Below are 23,008 nucleotides of genomic sequence, written 5' to 3' on the forward strand. Positions count from 1 at the left end.
GACAGTCTCTGCCCTCATGTAGGCATCACATCCTTTTTTTCTCCCTATCAAACCTTTAGGTCATTTTCATATATTTGCTTTTACAAATAATGCTGTGATGAATATCCTTGTAGCTAAGTCCCTGCACATCCTTATAATTTTAGAATGATTGTGGTGGCTACTCTCTGTTTGCCTGTCTGGTCTACTCTCCATCCTTGTCTGCCTTGCTCCGTGGACCACATCAGGGCTCATTTGCCCTCTGGCAATGTGCAGCTCACTCAGGGCTTTGGAGGAGGGCCATAGAGAAGGGTGGGTGATATATTGTGACTCCTACCCTGCCTCCCTGTAGGCTGTCATTATCTGCATTCTTGTATTGATGGCTATGGTGCCTGGGTAGCCCTCTCCCAGAGCTTAGTTCTCAGGAAGTTGCTAACTCCAAGGCAATGCATCATTCCTTTTTAGTTTCCTTTAACCTTGCCCTTGCCCTTACAGAGAGTTCTTCATTAAACCTTTCTCACTTACCCCATGTGAGTTTGCCATCTGTTTCCTGGCAGGACCCTGGATGATAAATGCATGCTGCTATTCGTGGCATATTCTGCGTCCCTAATTGCCCACCTGCATTGGGAACTTGAGATGGATTGTGTAGAAAGGTCAAGAGCTCCCTTTTCATTGACTGAAGGACTGGATACCTGTGATCATTGAGCAGCCACCTTCCATTTCTTTCTCCTGGACCCCTCCAAGCTCTGATGGGGATTTCTCAACCTATACCTGTGGCACTCTGCTGGGGGCCAGAGGAAAGAATCAACAAAGCCCATAGCCCTCCTGCCCAGAGCTTTGACCTCAAGTATGTGAGAATTTCACCTTGTTCAGGATGCTTGAAAACTTCCCTGGAGTACGAGTGAGGTGGGAAAGGTTGTCGTGGTTATTTCTTATCCTTTCAAACACCTGCGCTCACAGCAAAAAATTATTAAATTATTTCTCTATTTTTAAATGGTATTACAAAAATTTTTTTGAGACAAGGTCTTGCTCTGTGGTCCAGGCTGAAGTGCAGTGGCATGATCATGGCTCAGTGCAGCATCTACCTCCCGGGCTCAAGTGATCCTTCCACATCAGCTTCCCAAGTGGCTGGGACCACAGGTGTGCACCACCACACCCAGCTAATTCTTGTATTTTTTTGTAGTAGAAGCAGAGTCTCCCTATGTTGGCCAGACTGGTCTTGAACACCGGGGCTCAAGCAATCTGCCCACCTTGGCCTTCCAAAGTGCTGGAATTACAGGCATGAGCCACCATGCTTGGCCTACAGTATTCTTATTAAATAATCAAAAGTATATTTTTAGAGCTTCTAGCTTGGATTAGGTCCCCTGATACTATTTCTTATGTGATTCTGTCTTTTCTGTGCATCAGTAGAAATGTGTTTTCCTAAAGTCTACAACCAGTCTTATCTTCCTTGCCTTTGGATCTTCAGATAACACAATCAATCCCTTTCTTCAAAGTTCTTCACACTTCGGTTTAATCAATTGTTCTTGACTGCTCAGAATGAAGTGTCTGTCGCATTTCTTTTGTTACCTTCTGTTCAATGAAATTGTTAGCAAGACTAGTCAAAAATGATCAAATACTCTTCTTTTTGGTAGAAGATGAGAGTTTTCCATGGAGGACATTGGAGAAGGGTGGTAGAGAAGGGTGGGTGATATATTGTGACTCCTACCCTGCCTCTCTGTAGGCTGTCATTAGCTGCATTCTTGTATTGACGGCTGTGGTACCTGGGTAGCCCTCTCCCAGAGCTTAGTTCTCAGGAAGTTGCTAACCCCAATGTAATGCACCATTCCTTGTTAGTTCCCTTTAAACTTGCCCTTGCATACCCTGCATATTTGGGGTCCTCATCTTATTGCTTCAGACCCCTGCTCCTTAATGCATTACTTACTACCTTCTGAAATTCCAGTTCCCAGGGGTAGGCACTAGGAGCAGTCAGAAAGATCTGGAGTTTAATCCAATCATTATTACTTATTTATAAATATTATTATTATTTACTTGGCCCTGCCTAAGTAGGACCTCAAAAATTTGATTATCAATTCATAATTGTTCCTCACCATGGAAATCTTTAGCAAAAGGCCAAAGATTTATTTGTTCTGAAGAGAAACCAGAGCATCCAATATTATTAACTGTGTGAATCTAAGGCTTCCGTCTTTATTTAGTTGCAAGCTTCCTGACCTAGCACACAGGTCATGAGAAGTAAATGAGATGATCTCTATGGAAATAATCAAGCACAGTGTGTGAAACTGTTTGCTCACCATGTGACTTATCCTCCCCAACTCCCTTTCCCACTTCCTTTTGCCACACCTCTTCACTCCTCCCTCTCCCCATCTCCCTCTCTCTGCTCTCTCTTTTACATTTCCTCTTCTTCTCCCTACTTCCCATTTCCTGTCCCCACCTATTATCCTGCCCTACTCCTCATTTTTCCTCTCCACTTTCTCTACGAGACTAACATGAGGACAAGAGGAATTAAAAACCAAGTCAGAAATATGTCAGATAGTTCCATTTCTCTTTGAAAATAAGTCATAAATGTGCAGGGCATTGGACTCAGAAGGAAAACTCCCAATCATAAATCCAGGCCCCAAAAGGCTTTTCCAGTACTCCCCATTTAGTTCATGAACTCTCACCTTGGAGCATCAAGGACACAAAGAATGGCAGGAAATTGCTGATCATGTTCATTATTTTCTCAGTCTTTGAAAAATGACTGTTTAATGTTTTGGACTGAAGATTTATCCTGGTGAATCAAAAGATAAACTCTTCAAGTGGTTACATAATATGTCAAATGGTCTTATCTGGTGGAAGCCAGCCGGCTAGCTAACATGAGCCTGTTCAGTAATTCTGAGGTATTTAGAGTCAAGTTGGGAAACGGATCCTGGGTTTCAGGAAACAGCTGTAGCAGCTGATGATGGCTACTCTAAATGTTGGCTGGAGAAATGCACTTTGGGCCCTTTGCACCAAAATTTAGATTTACTTTGTTTCTCTTCTCAATTCCTACAATCCTTAGCTTATCAAGGAAAATCAGTGGATCTTAAGATCTTTTAAGACTTTGCTCCACAATATGATGACAGAAAATATATTTTATCTTAAAATTTTTTATGCAATATTATATATAATAAATAATAAACATAATGTATAATATATATGTAAGTTATGAAGACTATTGACATATAAACACACAGGGGTTGGAACATTAATATCTGGGTTGTCCTCCATGATGTCTGCCTCTCCCACCAAAATAACTGCTCCCCTGAAGTTTGCATTCCCCTTCTTTAAAAGCAAATTACTGAGTTTTCTGAGCTTCCTTCTAAGGAGCCAGGAGACTCATGTCTGGTTCCTGGACTTTCCTCACAGCACAGCTTTCATATGCCAGTATGAAACTCATGCCTCATAAGAAACAAAGACCACCTTCTCCTCTGAGACAGATGGAGACATCAGCATCTCTGGGCTTGCTGAAGAAGGGAGAAAGAACAGCAAGAAGCAATTGAACATACTGATGAAGCAGAAAATGAAATAGATAGATGTAATGAACTAGCCAGTGAGAAGATTTTGACAGTAGAACAGAGATATAACAAACTCTGCCAAGCGTTTTTTCAGAAGGGGTCAGAATTGATCACCAAAATCCCAAATTTTGGGGTAACAGCATTTGTCAACCATCTGTAATCACCCAACAGATTCTTCCTGCCTGCTGCACAGATCAAATTAATTCACTGAGACCATGACATTGTAATAGAGGAAGAGTTTAATTGAAGCGAGGCCGGCCACACAGGAGATAGAGTCATTAATCAAATCAATTTCCTTAAAGGCTTGGAGGTTAGGGGTTTTCAAGGATAGTTTGGTGGGCAGGGGACTAGGGAGTGAGAAATGTTGATTGGTTGGGGATGATATCATAGGGGTGTGGAAAATGGTCCTCGTGCACTGAGTCAGCCTCTGAGTGGGGGCCATAGGACCGGTTGAGTCATGAGTTTCAGTCCAGGTAGTCATCTGGGTAGAGTTATCCCATCATCAGAAATGCAAAATCTGAAAAAAAAAAAAATCTCAAAAGGCCAACCTTAGGTTCTATAGTAATGATGTTACCTACAAAAGTAATTAGTAAATTACAAATCTTGTGACATCTGGAACAGTTGTTTATGCCTACAATTTAGCAGAATTTTGGCCCCTCTCATAATCCTTACTTTGTGGTCTTTGATTAGTTTTACAAGGGTGGTTTAGTTTTGGGAAGGGCTATTATCATCCTTGCTTTAAGGTTAAAATCTAAACTAAATTATTCCCCAGATTAGCTTAGCCTATACCCAGGAATGACAAAAGACAGCTTGGAGGTTAGAAGCAAGATGGAGTCAACTATGTCAGATTTATCTTACTCCCATAATTTTGCAAAAGTAGTTTCACATCTGTAAGTGTCTGCACTGCTTGGGGAAGAGGAAGAAGAGGCACCTTGAACAGAATACAAGAGGAAAAGAGTCTCTACCCCTTTCTGTTTGAATTCATTTTTATCCCTTTCTGTCTCAACAAAAACTGTATGGAATCAACACCACTGAGCTCTGTGGGGGAAAAAAGAAAAACAGGCTTCCTTTGCTCTGCTGGAAGCTGGAGGGTGTTAAGACCCCTGTGTGGTAGAACATAGAATTCTAGCTTTTTTCCTTCTCAGAAAGAACTCTGTGTCTCTTTGTGAATAAGGACAATTAGCATTTACCAACATGCATCTGTCTACTTTCTTTCGTTTAAAAAAAAATTTTTTTTTTAATGGGGCTCCAGAAAGTCAGTAAAGGTTAGGTTTGAGATGTTTGGGTGGGTGAAGTGGGCATTTTGACAACCTGGCTTCGCCTTTGGTATGTTTAACTGTGATTTTTTTTAAAGCATCAGTTTGGTGAAAAATAATTGTGATGTTTACTGGGCATCCTTGCAGTTTAAGATGACACTAAAATGAATTCTCTCCTACCGATGACTTGAGCCCTGTCACTTGACAAGAGAAATAGCAGAATCTGTAGGATCTCATTTGAAATTGGCATTCTCTATTGTAATTTTGTCCTTGTTTATTTTTAAATTTTAGTTTACTGGAAAGGAAAGATGATATTCAGTTTTAAATGTTAAAACTGTACAAGTTGCTTTGTTACAAAAGACTAAATGTCTACACAAAAATAAAAAAAATACCACACTTACTCTTACCAGATGCATTTCTAAACAAGTTGTTTAGCTTTGCTTGTTTTTGAGCTTTATGCAAATGTATAATAATGTATGTAGTGTCTGTTTCCTCCAAGTTTCTAATATTCATGAGTTCATTTGTATCATTGTCTGTAGTTGATATTCATTTCTTTTTGCTAGTGTCCTTGGCCAAACGCAGTGGCTCACGCCTGTAATCCCAACACTTTGGGAGGCCAAGGTGGATGGATCACCTGAGGTCAGGACTTTGCGACCAGCCTGGCCAACATAGTGAAACCCCATCTCTACTAAATACAGAAATTTAGCTGGGTGTGGTGGTGGATACCTTAATCCTAGCTACTTGGGAGGCTGAGGCAAGAGAATTGCTTGAACCTGGGGGACAGAGGTTGCAGTGAGCTGAGATCACACCACTGCACTCCAGCCTGGGCAACAAGAGTGAAACTCCATCTAAAAAAACAAAAAACAAACCCAAAAAACAAAAACGAAAAAGCACCACAACTAGTGCCCTTATATTTCATTTGGTGAATGTACACAATTCATTTATCCATACCACTGTCTACAAATATTTTGGTTGCTTATTGTTTCTGTGTGTTTGCATAATAATTGTGGTAATGTAGATAAGAAATATATTAATAAGAGAGCTGGGCACAGTGGCACATGCCTGTAGTCTCTGCTACTCAGGAGGCTGAGGCAGGAGGAGCATTTGAGCCCAGGAGTTCAAGGCTGTAGAGCACTATGATTGTTCCTGTGAATAGCCATTGCACTCCAGCCTGGCAATATAGCAAGATCTCATCTCTAAAAACAAAAAAGAAATATAAGAATTTTTGTTATTCCTTTGTCAAATTGTCATAAACACTAGATTAGTTTGTCTAGTGTCCTGTGCTTTTTTCATTTCATCATTGCCTCTTATCACCTAAAGCTACTTAGATGCAGGGAAAAAATATAAATGATTTACCCATGCTCTGTTATCACTGCTGATATTTTCACTGCTGTCAACTCCAAGAACCAGTTAAGTCCTCTCTTGATTCTTCTTGTCCAAACAAAGAAGAGTGCCTTCCATTCTGATACCAGGATTTGAAAGATATTTATTATGATCTAATAAATTTATGACCCAAGAGGCAGTGTGTTATAGAGAAAATAACGTAAGCCCAGGAAGCAGGAAGAAATGGGTTTTAAAATGCTGGCATCAGCACTTATACTGGGGGAGTGTTATGCAAATTACTTTATTCTGAACCTCATTTTCTCATCTGCAAAATGGAGATAGCAATGCCTTCCTCTAAGGATGACACACTTATTATATCAGGGAAGATGTGTGAAAGGTCCAATCATCACATTATAAAATAAGGAACAGAGCGGGCTCACAGCCTGACCAATGGAACTCATCATACTACCCTAAAACTGACTCAGGTGGAATAGAAAGAGGTCAGTTCTGGTTGTGCAATTTCTGACCCTTCGATGGATGGGTCTGGCCCAGAACACAGATTAGTGAGGTCTTTTGTTGACTGGATGGTAACATAATGTCTTGGCTTTCTTTAGGATATCAGATTTTTCTTCCCAAACCTATCTTGTGGGTTTTCTTTTTGTTTGTTGTTGTTTTTAGAGTCTTACTCTGTGGCCCAGGCTGGAGTGCAGTGGTGGGATCCTGGCTCACTGCAACCTCCACCTCCTGGGTTCAAGCAATTCTCCTGCATCAGCCACCTGAGTAGCTGCGATGATAGGCACACACTACCATGCCTGGATAATTTTTTTGTATTTTTAGTAGAGATGGGGTTTCACCGTGTTGTTCAGGCTAATGTTGAACTCTTGCGCTCAGGCAATCCGCCTGCCTCGGCCTCCCAAAGTGCTATGATTAGAGGCGTGAGCCACTGCGCCCAGCCTCTTGTGGGTTGTTTTTAACATTTCTTTTGGCCAAAAATATCTATTTGGATCCTCTGCCCATTTTAAAATTGGATTGTATTTTTTTTTTTTTGCTATTGAATTCCTTATATATTTTAGACATTAACCCCTTATCAAATATGTGGCTTGCTAATATTGTTTCCTACTCCATAGGTTGCCTTTTCATTTTCATGATTATTTCTTTGCTGTGAAAAATCTTTTTAGTTTGATATAGTCCTACTTATTTATTTTTGCTTTTGTTTCCTGTGCTTTTTGTGTCATATCCAAAAAATTGCTGCCAAGAAGCTTTTCCCCCATGTTTTCTTCTAGAAGTTTTATGGTTTTAGGTCTTGCATTTAAATCTTTAATCATTTTGAGTTGATTTTTGTGTATGGTATAAGATGAGGGTTCAATCTTATTCTTTTGCATGTGGATATTCAGTTTTCCCAGCACCATTGATTGAAGAGACTATTTTCCCCCCATTGTGTATTCTTGGCATTTTAGTCCAAGATTAGTTGACCATATAGCCACGGGTTTATTTCTGGGCTCTCTATTCTTTTCCATTGGTCTATATGTCTGTTTTTATGCCTGTACTATACTGGACTTTTCTTTGCTTTTGATTAGTGGTTCAATCTCTTTACTCAAAATCTGTTTATGGCATGATTTACTGAATATTTTAAGCCCACTGTTGAGCCTTACTGCTCAGTAAAAAAAAAAATCCTTTCAAAATATTACTTCTCATTTACAATGTACCTGATCACCCAAAAGTTCTAATAAAGATGTACAGCTCTGATAGATATGTTGTTTACATGCCTGCTACTACAACATCCATTCTGTAGCCCATGGATCAAGAAGTCATTTTGACTTTCAAGCCTTATTATTTAAGAAATACATTTCATAAGGCCATAGCTGCCATAGACAGCGAGTCCCCTGATGGATCTGGGCAAAGTCAGTTGAAAATCTTCTGGAAAGGATTCATCATTCTAGATGCCATGAAGAACACTTGTGATTCATGGTAGGAGGTCAAAATATCAACATTAACAGGAATTGGAAGAAGTTGATTCCAACCCTCATGGATGACTTTGAGGGTTCAAGACTTCAGTGGAAGAAGTATTTGCATATGTGGTAAAAATAGCAAAAAATCCACCTTTAGAAGTGGAGCCTGAAGATATGGCTGAATTGCTGCAATCTCATTATAAAACTTGAATGAATGAGAAGTTGCTTCTTATGTATGAGCAAAGCACATGGTTTCTTGAGATAAAATCTACTCCTGGTGAAGGCACTGTGAGCATTGTTGAAATGACAACAAAATGATTTAGAATATTCCATATTCTTAAATAAGACAGTGGCAGGGTTTGAGAGGATTGAACAGTTGTGAAAGAAGTTCTACTGTGGGTAAAATGCTATCAAACAGCATCACATGCTACAGAGAAATATTTTGTGAAAGGTAGAGTCAATCAATATGGCAAAGTTCATTGTTGTCTTAAGAGATTATCATACCCATCTCTACCTTGAGCAACCACCATCCTGATCAGTCAGCAGTCATCAATGTGGAGGCAAGACCTTTCACTAACAAATTATTATAACTCGCTGAAAGCTCAGATGATTGCATGTTTTTTTAGCAATAAAGTACTTTACATTAAGGTATGTACTTATTTTTAAACATAATGCTATTATACACTTAATAGAGTACAGTATAGTATGAACTTAACTTATATATGCCCTGAGAAACCAAAAAATTTCAGTGGCTTGCTTTATTGTGATATTTGCTTTATTACAAGGTCTGAAATGAAACCCTCAATTTCTCTGAGGTGTGCTTGTATATCTTTCCTTCTGCTGACTTTAGGCTTAACTTGTTCTTTCTTCCTCCTCCTCCTCCTTCTCCACCTCCTCCTCCTCCTTCTTAAAAAAATTTTTTTTAAAGTCCCTGAGGGGAGCTTTTTTTCCTTATTTTGGATATCTTTCTTTTTTCTTATGTAAATATTGATCACTATAAACCTAGAACTGTTGTCACTGCATCCCATTAGTTTGTATGGTGTATTTACATTTTTGTTTGTGTCAAGATATTTTTTGATTTTCCTTTTGATTTCTTTTCTAACCCATTGGTTGTTTGAGAATGTGTTAATTTCTACTTATTTGCATATTTTCTTCGAGTCCTTGATTTCTAGTTTCATACCATTGTGGTAGAAAATATATTTGACATAATTTTGACCTTTTTAAATTTATTGAGACTTCTTTTGTGGCCTAGCATATAATCTATTCTGAAGAATATTCCATGTGTGCTGGAGAAGAATGTGCATTCTGCTGCTGTTGGATAGGATGTTCTGTCTATGTCTGTTAGAGGTACATTTGGCCTATAGTGTTGTTCAAGTCTGCCGTTTCTTTATTGATTTTCTGTCTGGATGATCTATCCAATGCAGAGTGGTGCTGAAGTCACCTGGGAGTAAAGTTGTGATGCTAAAGAGCTAATGGATAAGGTGAATGTAGCTAATCCTAAGGCTTGTGTCTCAACCTGGATGATCATGGAGGGGATATAGGAAGGGAATGGGACACCACAAAGACCTTTTTAAAATGGAATTAGGTTAACCTAAAGCTTTCTGCTGACAGCTTGCTGAAATTTATGGGTAGAAGGAAGGAAACTGGCTGAATGGGAGCAGAAGAGGAGAAAGACTTAATCTTAAAGCCCAGACCACTGTGAGGGAAGGGAGGTTTGAGTGGAGGGGCCCTGAGCAACCCGAAGGGAAACTAGAAGATAGTATACCCTACAGGAAGAAGTAGAAGTCCCAGCAGACAAACCTTATCTACATGCCCTTTTTGTAGGGGGTATATGAATAGAGTTATTGTACCCTTTCAGAAAGGTTACAGAGGTTTCAACATGAAGAGTAATAACATTCATTCATTCATTCAGCAAGCATATAGTGACTGCCTTCATTATGTCAAGCACTCTTCTAGGTTCTTGAGATACAAGAGGGAAGAAAATAGGCAGAGATTCCTGTCCTTATGGAGGTTATACTCTGGTGGGGAAAGAAAGACAATAAACAGAAGACACAACATAATATGGTGAGAAGTGAAACTAGGCTGGACATGGTAGTGTGTGTGTCTGTAGTCCCAGCTATTCCAGAGGCTGAGGTGGGAGAATCACTTGAGCCCAGGAGTTCAAGGCCAGCAGCCTGGGCAATCTAGTAAGACCTTGTCGTCTTGTCTCTAAAAAAAAAAAAAAAAAAAAAAGTGATACTAGCAGTAGAAAAACAGTGCAGCAGGATAAGGGGCACTGGATGTGGGAGGAAAAGGGGAGCCATTGGAGAATTTTGAGCAGAGAAAGCAAGATAATCTTAGGTTGTAGAAGGGTCTATCTCTCTTGTTGCTAGTGTGTATGTGTGGCAGGGACAGGTATAGGCAGAAAGACATGCTGGGGAGCTATTATAGTTATTCAGGCAAGAGGTAAGGTGCTTACATTAGGGTGGTACCAGTGAAGTGGTGAGAGGTCAGATTCTGGATATATTTTGAAGGTGAAGCTATCAGGGTTTCTTGATGAATTGGTTATGGGGTGACAGAAGGTGAAAGGACTAGAGAAAGTGTCAAGATTTTTTTGCCTGAGCAACTGGAAGCCAGGTATTGTCATTCCCTGAGATAGGGTAGACTGCTGATAGAGAAGGTTAGGGGGAAAAGATTTAGGAATGTTGATTTGAGATGTCTGTCCCATGGAATTGTTGAGTATACAATTGAAAGAAGGAGCCTGGAGTCTGGAGAGAAGTCTGAGCTGGAGATAAAATTGGGAGGGAGTTAAGAGCATGTAGATAGAATTTAAAGCCTTGAGATGGATGAGATCATGCAGGGAGTGACAGAGAAGAAGAGACAGCCAGCACTGATTCCAAGAAAGAAGAGGAACCATCCAAAGGACACTGAGAAGATCCAACCAGTAAGAGAGGAAAACCAAAAGAGGGTAGGATTCAAGAAACCAAGTGAAGACCATGTATTAGGGAGAAGAGTTTATGGGTTGTGCCAAATGCTATTGCTAGGTTAAAGGAAGAGGAGACTTGGCCATAGATTTAGCAATGTAAAGATCACTAGTGCACTGTAGAGAGCGAGGTCAGTGGAGTGAGGGCATCAAGGGCATAACTGAAGTGAATGTAAGGGAAATGAGAGGAGAGGAGTTGAAAATGGCAAGACTAGAGAACTATTCTGAGGAAAGACTTACCTCCCCAGAAAGTTATTTGGCAATACATTTAAAATAAATAAAGAAATAATTTTTATTTATTACATTCAAATTATTAACATGGAAAAGTTGAATACTATAATTTTTAACCAATATTCTTAAACAGGATTCTCCCTGACCCAGTAGTTCTAAGAAGTTGTTGTTATTGTTGTTTTGAGACAAGGTCTCACTGCAGCCTTGACCTCCTGGGCTCAAGTGATCTTCCTGCCTTGGCCTCCCAAAATGTTGGGATTACAGGTGTGAGCTTCCACACTCAACCTGTTGTTGTTTTTTAAGAAAAAAAATCGGAGATTTGCATCAAGGTCTACATCTTTTAACACAAGGATGTACATCATGGCATCATTTGTGATATGAAAAAAAAAATGGAAACAACCTGAATGCCCAATAGGAGAGAGTTTAAAATTAATTATGGCACTTCCATTTTATAAAATGAGCCATTAAAATCATTTTTTTTTTCAAAAACTATTGGAGAAATAGGTAATGATTACTAGGAATTTTAAAGTGAAAAATAAAACAGGCTATAAAACTAAGTAACAGGGTTATCTTAATTATGTGGAAAAATAAATAATATATGTGCCAACTGTGTTTCTCCAGGCCTTTTCTCTCTGCTTATACAAATAGAGTTAGGAGAACAAAACCAATGCAAATACCATTGGCTGTTTTTCCACCTATGTCTGGGAAGTCAGATCCCTGTAAAGGGTCTCTTGAGAGATTCCAGGAGTTCCTCAGGAGATTTTGTCTTGGTCTTGGGAACTGTCATTCCTGCTGGGCGCTGTCATATTCTCTGTGCATTTTGAACAACTGGGACCTGTAAGGTCCTGGAGCAGCAGGGTGGTCTGTGGTGGAAGGAGATCTTTGGTCTCCTCTTGCCCTTGTCTTACTCTGGGTTTGAGGGTGCTGGGCAGAGCTCCTTATTTTCAGAGTCCTATAGTATTTCAGGTTTTACAGTCCCCTGCTCTTGGTTGGGGGCTGAGCCTGGGGGGGAACCTGAGTGGTGGAGCCTGGACCCTCAAACAAGACTTTTCTGACCCTGCCACTTAATGTCTGCCTGGACTTGGACAAGTTACTTCCCCCACCCTTGCTGCCTTCATTTTCTCATCTAAAAATGGAAATAAATTGTTCCAGTTATCTGTTGCTGTGTAACAGACCACAACTTCATGGCTTAAAACATTAATTTTGCTCATAAATCTGTCATTTGGGCCAGGGTCAGTGGGGACAGTTTGTCTTTGTTCTGCTTCACATCAGCTCGTATGGCTGGAAGGCTGGGGCTTGAGTCATCCAAAGGCCCACTCACTCAGTTATCTGGTAGTTGATTCTGGGTATTGGCTGGGATCTGAACTGGGATCTTGGTGGTTGATTATGGGTATTGGCTGGGACAGTGACTGGGTATCCTACTTATGCCTTTTCATGTAGCTTGAGCTTCCTCAGAGCATGGTAGGTAGGTTTCCAAGGCAAGAGAGCCAGGTGAAAGCTGCATATCAGGACCACCTGGGGGCTTTTAAAAAATATCTGGCTTCAACCCCCAGAAATTTTGACTTCGTTGGTCTGGGATGGATGCAGTTATTGCTCCCCAGGTGGTTTTGTGTGGCCAACATTAAGAACCACTGTTCTCATGGAAGGCACATGAAACAGGAGATTTGGCCTCCCAGCCGACTCCTACGAGCAGTGAATTTTATTTATCATCTGTTGGGCTCAAGAGGTTCCAGTCATGTGATGTGATATTTGAAGGGCTGCCAAAGAAATAAGATAAGGAAAATGCTTAAAACAGTAGGGTAAATAAGTACAATTACTACAGAGCGCCACAGCTATCCTCCAGCTGCTTCAGACTGATAAGTGGATGAGCCCAGAGCCTGTGTATTTTGCCAGGGATATCCTGGCAAAGTGGAAGGGCTGAGTAAAGAACTAGATTGAGACTCGTAGGTGCCCTGTGCTTGAGGTGGCAGTTTGATGAATCTGGTGCCAAGTGGAGTTTTCCCTGTCATTCCTGCAAGTTAATTAATCTCTGCATCTGAGAAAGCCTCTGTGTTAATATTTTAGCAATAGCTAAAAGGAGCAGATGAAGATGAATTTTAGCTAAGGAACATCTGAGGGGCTCCTAGTAGACACCACAAGGAATTAAGATCCTGTTACATTTTAACCTGACACAAGATGTCACCATTGCTCCTGTGCTTTTAGCAATAACAGTATAAAGTCAAATAGCAGTAAGGGTTTGACTCCCCAGTTATACAAGTTGTTTGTTTTGCCATCTCACAGGGATGAGTGAATAACTCTGTCAATGAGGCTTGTTAATCTGTAGCCCATTCCATCCAGTCAACTTAAAGTATTTATTGCATAAACACTTATTTGATCCCCCCCCACCCCGTCATTCCAGCTCTGGATCAAGATTAATATCTCTTTGTAAACACTTCACAGACTTTGGTGAAGGTGACTGTAAAACACGATGAAGCTGAAATGTTTATAGGATAACCGGAAAAGTGCATATTGTGTTTTTGGTTGTTTTCACCACTGCTGACAACGTTGAAGTGATCTCCAGGTACCATGCTTGGTTTGGTGCCACAATGGACAAAGGCATGGACATTTGTCCAGGTTACCAATGGCTAAAAAGCAGAGTGGGTAAAAGCTCTTTGGAGCAATAAAACATCATTGGCAATGTTGCCAAGATGGAGAAAATTGAGTTTACAGAATTTTTTTCACACACAGCACTGCACATGGTTGGAAGGAATACTTTGCAAAGTTGGTTGGAGGTGAGGATGGTGTGAACTCAAAGTACAGCTGAGTGAAGTGTGGGATGTTAGGGTGGTGTTGCGTTACTGGGAACGTTAACAGAGGCTGGGAATACTAAGCATCCTTAGGTTCTGTTGTTCCCCTACACTACCCCTACTCTTCTCTCTAGAAACACTGAGCATCATCTAAGAATATCTGTTTGAGGGAGTTCCAAATTATTACTCTGCTGTGTGTGTGTGTGTGTGTGTGTGTGTGTGTGTGTGTGTGTGTTTTCACCAAAGCATTAATATCAATTAACTGAAGCTTGTGGAATTACAGTGATAAATTTCTTTGTTTCCCAATTTTTCTATAATGAGTGTATAACTAGAACAAAACCCTTCAAAACCATATGATTCCAGAGATTTATAGTGAAGAGAGATGTTGCATGTTATTAGTTAAGTTAAAAACATATTATTTTTGGCTGGGCGCGGTGGCTCACGCCTATAATCCCAACACTTTGGGAGGCCAAGGCGGGTGGATCACGAGGTCAAGAGATCGAGACCATCCTGGTCAACAAGGCGAAACCCTGTCTCTACTAAAAATACAAAAATTAGCTGGGCATGGTGGTGCACGCCTGTAGTCCCAGCTACTCGGGAGGCTGAGGCAGGAGAATTGCTTGAACCCAGAGGTGGAGGTTGCGGTGAGCCGAGATCGTGCCATTGCACTCCAGCCTGGGTAACAACAGTGAAACTCCGTCTCAAAAAACAAACAATATATATATATATATATATAATTTTCATCTGCTTCCTAGTCAACCCAGATTAAGTTGTAGCTAAAGCTCTAAATCAATCAGAGTGCTGGGAGGAAGTACATGACACATTCAAATTAGGTGATTTGAAGAGTATTTAATAAAAGGACTGTTTCCAAAGGTGTGGGCAGAGTGTAGGGAAACTGTAATGGAGAATGCAATACCTGAGGATAGATCAGTGGAACTGTTACCACCATTAAGTCTGGAAAGCAAGAGGAAAGAGAGCTTTGTGGACCACTCAATGGGTGTCCCAATCTGTACTGGAGAATTGTAGGCAGCCCGCAGTGCCAACACATGGAGGGAGCTGGCACATTAATGACCTGACCTAAATCAATTTTCTCTCTTACTCCAGTCCCTCCTATTGGCCAATTCAACTAGGACTGGTAATGCAGTCTATAGGATTTGACTTCCCAGGACACTGAACAGAGAGGAGCTGGGCAAAGAGTGGATTTGAGAAGGAAATGGAAGATGTGCAGCAATGCTTTTCTTTTTTAGAAGCACTACATTTTATTCAACTCATTTGACTCAGAGATAAAATGGAGCCCCCATTATACATTCTTTTTTGTAAGTAAATAGGAATATAGTTTAAGGAGGCTTGCTGGTACTCCAGAGGGAGGCCATGAGGTGTCGTGGTTACAATAGCTCAAATTCCCACTCTATTACTTACAGGCTAGGTGACCTTGGAAAAATACCTAATTAACTTGAGCCTTTGTTTCTTTATCTGCAACTGGAGATAATAATACACATTCGATGGATTTCTTTTGAGGATTAAATGGTATATAATGTGTTTAACACACACCTGACACTTAGCAAGGGCTCAATAAATACATTTGTTAGCAAGGACTCAATATAAACTTGGTTTCCTGGAAACAATGCATACGTAAATGGGGCTTGTCAGTTGGTGGACCTCATGGTAAGGTGATTAAGAGGGCAACTGGATGTTCACTGGGGATCCCCATATGTGAGTATCTTAGGTGTTTTCTCAGGGATCATTCTCTTATCTGGACAGTAAATGAATAGCTATTGATGTTCTCAGAGCCAAGTGGGTGAAGGAGTTGGGAGGATATCACTATTTGGGATGTAATAACTTTGAAAAAATTCCTCTGTTTTTAGTTTAGCACCCCCGCCCTCAACTCTGGCTTTTGTTTTTAAAGCTTTCTGCCACTCAACCTTCAGAGGTACCTGGTGCCTCCAATTCCTAAGGATCCCTGAGGTTTTGCAGCTTGAATTGGCTTTTTCTTGCCACTGCTACCTGACTTTGAATCATTGCAGAACTTAGGTTTTAGCTCTCTTCTAAATCAGCTGCCACTTAGCCATCTGCTTCCCGGCTTTCAAAGTTGTATGGCCATTTCTCATTTGCTGCCATCTACTCTCTCATTCTTTTCGACCTTATGGCCTTTCTTTAAAAACAGAAATCCTCTTTCCTGCTACAATTAATCCAAGATCTTCCAAGCCTCATTTTGTTTTGTATCTAAAACTGAATGAGTGTTCATGAGAAACTATAAGTAGCTCAAGGTTATTCAGCTTCTCAGGGTCACTCTTCCCCAAGCACTCACCTGCTAGAGATCTTAGGAAGCCCCATTTCCTCCTTATAAACTTATTTTTCTTTGCTGTGTTGACTCTTCCTCAGACATCTGGCTCATTAAACCGAGTGTACTACCTATTCTCCTATTTCACTTTAGAGTCCAGTTTTTTTTAATTCCTGAGAAGACTGGAGGTTTGCACATGATTAGGGTTGAAATTAATGAATTTATACTCTAGTTATAGAAATGTGATGACATGTTTCCCAAGATATAAATAGAACAATGGGTGTTGACAAGATTTTCTGTAACAATGGGTACCCTGCAATTATTTCTGAATTATACTTATTGTTTATCTGTATCTGAAATTTAACAAACAGGGCTCTTGCTACTAACTCAGAACTTTTCCAATGAAAACATATCGCCCATTATTATCCTCTTCTCATGAGTCAGGCTCCATCTTTCAAGTTTAAATTCAGCTATATACATTTCGCTGGACTGAATCAATCACTATTCTTGGATGATGACTGAAAATTCATGATGAGAATAATAACAGTGATGACAATGTTGTAATAAAAATGAAATATTTCAACAGAGTATTTGAAAAGCACCTGGCAATATAGATCATCCATCTATCTACAATCCTTCCAGTTCATCTACTTGGATGCAACACTTGGGAGAATATCTGCAGAATGCATTGGTCCCCATAGCTTTACATGCTTCAGGACTGTTTGCAAAGTTTTTGTATTCCACAAAAGCTCTCTCCAGAGTAAGTAACACTATGTAACCAGTTCAGCGACTATTCCATTTGATATATTTAAACTGGTTGTCCACTCAGCAATTCACTTCATTTTACATTCCATTTCCTCATTTGTAATAATGTACACCACAGACATTTCAAGTATAACTTAAAATTTGTTTTAAAGCTTCTGAATTTGTAACAAAGCACATGTTTTTCTTGGATATTTTCTTTCCTCTGGGGTTTTGGCATTCTCTGAGTTAGCCGTACTCCATTTATAATGATCCACCTTATTAGAGCTAAAACCTGTTTTATCATTACATCTTAAATAACCAAAATTACATCTCTGACAAATATTATAGAATGCTTTTCTGATGCCAGGAGGCAGATTTGAATTATTCTTATTATTAAAATACATGTTAAAGCAACTGGTTTTTATCCAGCTCTCTCTCTTCTTTTTACTAATCCCATAGTTCTAGAGAATATATGCATAATATTTAATATAAGTTAATATTCTAATAAAAATGAGGTCTTCAAAATGTGTAGGTTCATTTAAAAGTTAGCATAAAACTACAGGCTTGGAGAGGTATTCCCTGAATTCCCTTCTGGATGCAGAATTATATTGAACTTGATTTCCATATGGTTTCCCTGGAAAAGTCAACTGCTTTGGGAACTGTCACAGCAATGCCAGGAGTTAAGGAGAAGTTACCTCATTTCAAGGAGTAGAAGGGAACAGTATTCACTGGGGAGGATTTACATTGGGAATAGGGAGTGTTGGACCAACAGTTAAAGTACATATGGGAAAAGGAAATATGAAAATTAAATCTGGCACCAGAAACTCTCGTGAAAACCAACCTCTAGGTTGGGATGAAACTCTGGGCATCTGTGAAGCAGGGCATGTCTCTTGTCCTGCCCCACTTGGAAGTTTATGTGTAGTTCTGGCTAACACCTGCCATGAAGAAGCATTGCTCAAGTGAATGGTCCTTTAATGCCCGTACAATATAACATTGGCTTTCTTTGATAATCATACCTGTAAAACATTTGCCTTTTCCACCAAAGAATAAAAGATAATGTTTCTGATCTTGGTTATTCTGTGTTCTGTATTTTTAAAAAATCACTCTGGAAGATGCCTAGCTTTAAATCATGGGCTAATGTGAAATTCATAGGAATTTTGTTATGATAGAAAAATATTAAATTGGACATAAACATTCAGAATAGCTACTTTATTCTCACTGGTAGTCTCATGGCAGAAGATAATACATTTTTATTCCTCCAAGGAAAATACGTAGTAACTTTACGCAAGAATCCAGCCTCCATCCTAATTGTATTAGGCATACTATATCTGTAGCACTGTCATTCCATCAGACAATTTGCAATAAATCTTAATGATACATGCAAATACACCAATCTAATAGTCCATTATAAAAGAAATGACTGGGGCCCTGCGTGGTGGCTCATGACTGTAAGCCCAGCAATTTGGGAGGCCAAGGCGGGCGGATCACCTGAGGTCAGGAGTTCAAGACCAGCCTGGCTAACATGGTGAAACCGTGTTTCCACTAAAAATAAAAAAATTAGCCAGGCGTGGTGGTGGTGCATCCGTAATCCCAGCTACTCCGGAGGCTGAGGCAGGAGAATTGCTTGAACCCAGGAGGCGGAGATTGCAGTGAGCCGAGATCACACCATTGCACTCCAGCCTGGGCAACAAGACCAAAACTCCATCTCAAAAAAAAAAAAAAAAGAAAAAGAAAGAAAGAAATGACTGACAGGCTGTCATCACTTTTTTCCAGCAATTTATAGGATTTCTCACCTCCTGCTGGTCAAAAGCTCCAGAAGGCAGGGAATGCAATGTTTTCTTTTCTTTTTCTTTTTGTTTTCAGCAAGGCATATCAGAGCAAAAAGGGAAGACTAAAAAATTAGTATTGCTCTTTTATTGTATCTGCATTATAATTTTTTATAGACATTCAAAACCTAGCATAATTCTGAGTTTTTGATTTGAAAACCACCCACAAGTAGTTATGTGTAGATGTTTTTCTTGTTTCCCTTGTTTTGGCATTCTTTTTGATCCATGGAGCTATCTCTATACACCAAGTGCAGAAAAACAGAGGGAAGTAGATAAAAACCAGGTCAAAAAAATGTGAATGGGGTTTCTTCTTCTAAGAAATTCTAAGAAATCCATGGCGTTCTCCCCTCCCTTCTGCCTCTATGATATTGAGTCATCTTCTAACCGAGAAATCTTAGCTCTTTCTTGCAAGATATGGCTGTGGTGCATAAATAACACTGGAGTTTGAGAGTCACTTATGATATCAAATTATAAGTTCCTGGGCAGCGTCCATGTCTCATTTATCTGTGCAGTCTCCAGAACTGGCACAGTGTAGAACTCCAATTGGGCACAATTTCTCAAATCGAACTCAATAAACCAAACCAATTGCCCAGACTTTTATCACTACCTTTATCTCTTAATACCCATTTTAACATATGGCAGGCCGGATGGCTGTACTGGCAGGAAGTAACAGATATCCACAAAGACATATGTACTGGGTGGAGGCTGGAGAACACATGCAACAGTCACCAAATTTCTTGCTGGTGCTAGTGTATCACACAGAAAGATCACACAGGGAGAAGTTTGGGGTTGTATTGGGTAGGTCATAATAATAAAGGTAGTTTGGAAAGCACCTGCCACCAGCTATACCATCTATTTATGGTCCTTCCAGTTCACCTAATTAAATGCAGCGTTTGGGAAAATATCTGTGGAAAGGATTGATCCACATAACTACAGCAAAACAGGGGCTGTGTCATGTCTGCCCCCCTCTCTTCTGTCTGAAAATGGGCTCTTTTAGTAGTTCCATAAATATGGCAGAAGATGGTTGTCCCTAACGTTTCTGAATTTAAATCTCCCTTGTTCAAATGACCAGTGGAGGCTGATTTGTGATTGTGATCCCAGTTCCAAATTCTCAGAAGAGAGAAATGGGTGTGCTCAGCTTGGGTTACTTTCTATCCCTGGCCTAATATTTGAGGGCCAGGGAAGTGGATTAGGTAGTTATAAATATAACGCTCAGTCAGAGACCACTCTTGGCTGGGAAAGCAGTTCAAAGATCAGGGAGCTAGTGGGCTGGGAAGATAGCCTAGAATGGTACTAATAGAATGAAAAAAAAAAAAAAAGGAAAGGATATTTACTTTTGCTCACAGAGGAAAGAAAGTACAAAATGAATAGGTATGTGGATAAGTCAACCAATAAACAATATGTGCAAATTTATGGACAGAAATTGAACTGGATGAATGGCTCTCATAAATATTTATTCATCTGGTAACACAGGAAAAAATGTCACAAGTCTTTTAAAATTAAAACGTTTTGGAACCAAGCCCAAGAAGTGGCTGTGACAAAGAATACCTTCCCAGTATGTATTCTCCCCTTCCTCTATGAAAACAGTCGGGGTAGCTTCATGCACTGCTAAAGGAATACACTTCTGAGCCTCCCGTGTAGTAAGGTGTTGCCAAAGTGTTGTGTGCTTAAATTGTCTGCAAACAGTGGGACCTCCCAGGAAACTATTTTTTTAAAGGGATACACAACTAGCAATTTTTTTGGTGCTTTCCACTCTTTACCCTTCATTCTGATTGGAATACAGACATGATGGCTAGATTCTCAGCAGCCATTTTGGAACATGAGATATCCATGAGGATGGTAGACATAATCTAAGAATAAAGGAATAGAAATATAGGAGGTGCCTGGGTCCAGAATGACATCACGGAGCTATCATACGATCACTTCACTGCTTAACTACAGATTTCTCTGAGTGGAGAGCAAACCTCCATTTTGGTTAAACCATTTTTATTTCCAGTCTCCATGACTAGCAGCTGAATGTAAATTCTGACTAGTTAAGAAGTCTCTGTTCAATAAGGAGCGTTAGGTAATTGACAGATGGTGACTGATTAAAACAAAATTTGTCACATGACCCATCAGTGAAACTAGCTTGTTCAGATCCTAAGTTTCCATACTGGCTATTAAAACAAAATGATGTACAGATAAGATGGACAAATACATGTCGCCTTTAAAAAAAAAACCATCTGTAGAGGTTATGAAAATGTGTCTTGGTAGAACTGTGGGGAGCAAAATGGACTTATGGCCTCAGCTGCTGGGCTCTGAAATTCATCTCCGTGTTTGAACTGAGACCTTGCCTCCCAAGAGCTGCTCCGAGCCAATATTGAAAGAATGTGGCAGGATCGTGAAGGCAGGTTTGTTTTGGAGGGACCTGGGATTCCTCCGATGCCTAATATTGAGGACCCTCTAATGGCCTTGCCAAACCTTCGTTAGACTACACGGCACCCTGGGACACTCCACCCGACCTTCTTTCCTTCTCTTCTTCACTCGGGGTCAGGCTTGTTGCATTGTGCTCTAATGACTCTTTAGCATTGCTGGCTTCACTTTCCATTTTCTCTCACAGGCATTTTGCTTAGTAAAATCCTTGTATGATGAATCCTATATTGGCATCTGTTTCTACAAGGACCTGGACTAACACATTCATTTGAAGCAGGGTTTGTTGTAAGTAAGAAGCCTGCAAGTAAAAAGACTATTGCAGCTAAACATTTTCTCCATTTTTGTAGCTGCTCTGTTTTCTGGGTCCAAGTTATGTAAGTATAGACAGATTATTGGGCAAAAAAGTCATGGAATGTCAGGCTTTTACTTCTTTTCTCATCTCTTTTTAAAATGAGGACAAACTGCGAAAAGGAAATAATCTTCTATAGCCAATTTTTAGTAGAAGTGTTTGGCAGTATGTTGTGCCTGAGATACTAAGAAGAATGAGGGATCAGCTAATGTAGTCTCTCTTCTGCTAGGTAATAATGTGGTTGGGAACGTAAGTGGAGAGGCGCTCAACCCTACACAGTGTTCAGGAAACAAGGCAGACCCACCTTTGTCATCGTTAACCTGTGGGAAGAAAGAGGGTAGAGAATTACATGGGTGTTTTTAATGGGCTATCCAAAGTGGGATACGTCACTTTCTGCCTGTATCCTATTGGCCAGAAATCTGTCACACAGGAGGTTGGGAAATGTAGTCTACCTGTGAGCCAAAGAGAAAGTGGAAATGGGGTTGGGGAACCATTAGCCAGTTTCTGCCCCAGGCACTTAGAAGAGGAACCGTGAGAAACAATGTGTCTTTGGTTTCCTAAATAAGGGTTGTTTCTTTTTACAAGGACAGTTTCATATAGTACTTTCTTTTTACCAATACTCTGGCTGAATTACTTCCATTAAAAAGTATCAATTTTTTAAGTGGACACGGAATATGATAAAATATTTTATGGTAGTTAAACTGTCTTAACATCACTTAATTTACTTAGATTTGTTATGCTGTGAAGTATTCCCAGACTACTTCGAACAGATTGCAAAGCTGCCTGATCAAAATTCTCATTTCTTATTTATAGGCAGATTATAGTTCAGATCCAGATGTTGAATGAGGGAGCAGGTAGGAAATTTTATCTTGTGTTTCATGGGCATGTCAGGTGAAAATACAAATTGTATTTTCTTTTTAAATGCACAAATAGATGGCATGCCTTGGCTATGAATAGAACCTTGAATAAAAATATATTTAGGATCTAATCAAATTTCCATGAATTTGAATACAACAAGGCTGTTTTGTAAATTCAAAATAGCTATCTCAATATGATTATAATCCTCTGTATTAAACATCACACAAAGACGTACACTTTATTTTTAGCAGCACGTTGAACCAAATCAAGCCTTTACTTTGAATATTGCCAATTTGGGTTTGAGTAGAGTAGGGGGCTGGGGACGGGAACATGTGTAAAATTTTCTTCATAACATTTCATTTAACGTCTTCCTAGACTGTCAGCATATATTTTTCTAACTTGTATTAGCTCTTCGGCAATTCCAGCTGCTTTGTAACAGTTGTAGCATCTCAGTTTCTCCAGATTGTTAACTACTGCATGAGAGCACACAAAATCAGAATTTAATTAAAAATGACATTTGCA

At 39.8% G+C, this 23,008-nt stretch overlaps 1 non-coding gene across 1 annotated transcript; it reads right to left on the reverse strand.

Annotated features, from left to right (window-relative positions):
* Positions 1–2,010: 2,010 nt before the first annotated feature.
* Positions 2,011–2,125, reverse strand: LOC118150713 (U5 spliceosomal RNA). The gene has a single exon (XR_004738867.1). It is a non-coding gene; the product is annotated as a U5 spliceosomal RNA (small nuclear RNA).
* Positions 2,126–23,008: the final 20,883 nt, after the last annotated feature.

Source organism: Callithrix jacchus, chromosome X, assembly GCF_049354715.1.
Source record: "Callithrix jacchus isolate 240 chromosome X, calJac240_pri, whole genome shotgun sequence".
NCBI classification, from domain to species: Eukaryota; Metazoa; Chordata; class Mammalia; order Primates; family Cebidae; genus Callithrix; species Callithrix jacchus.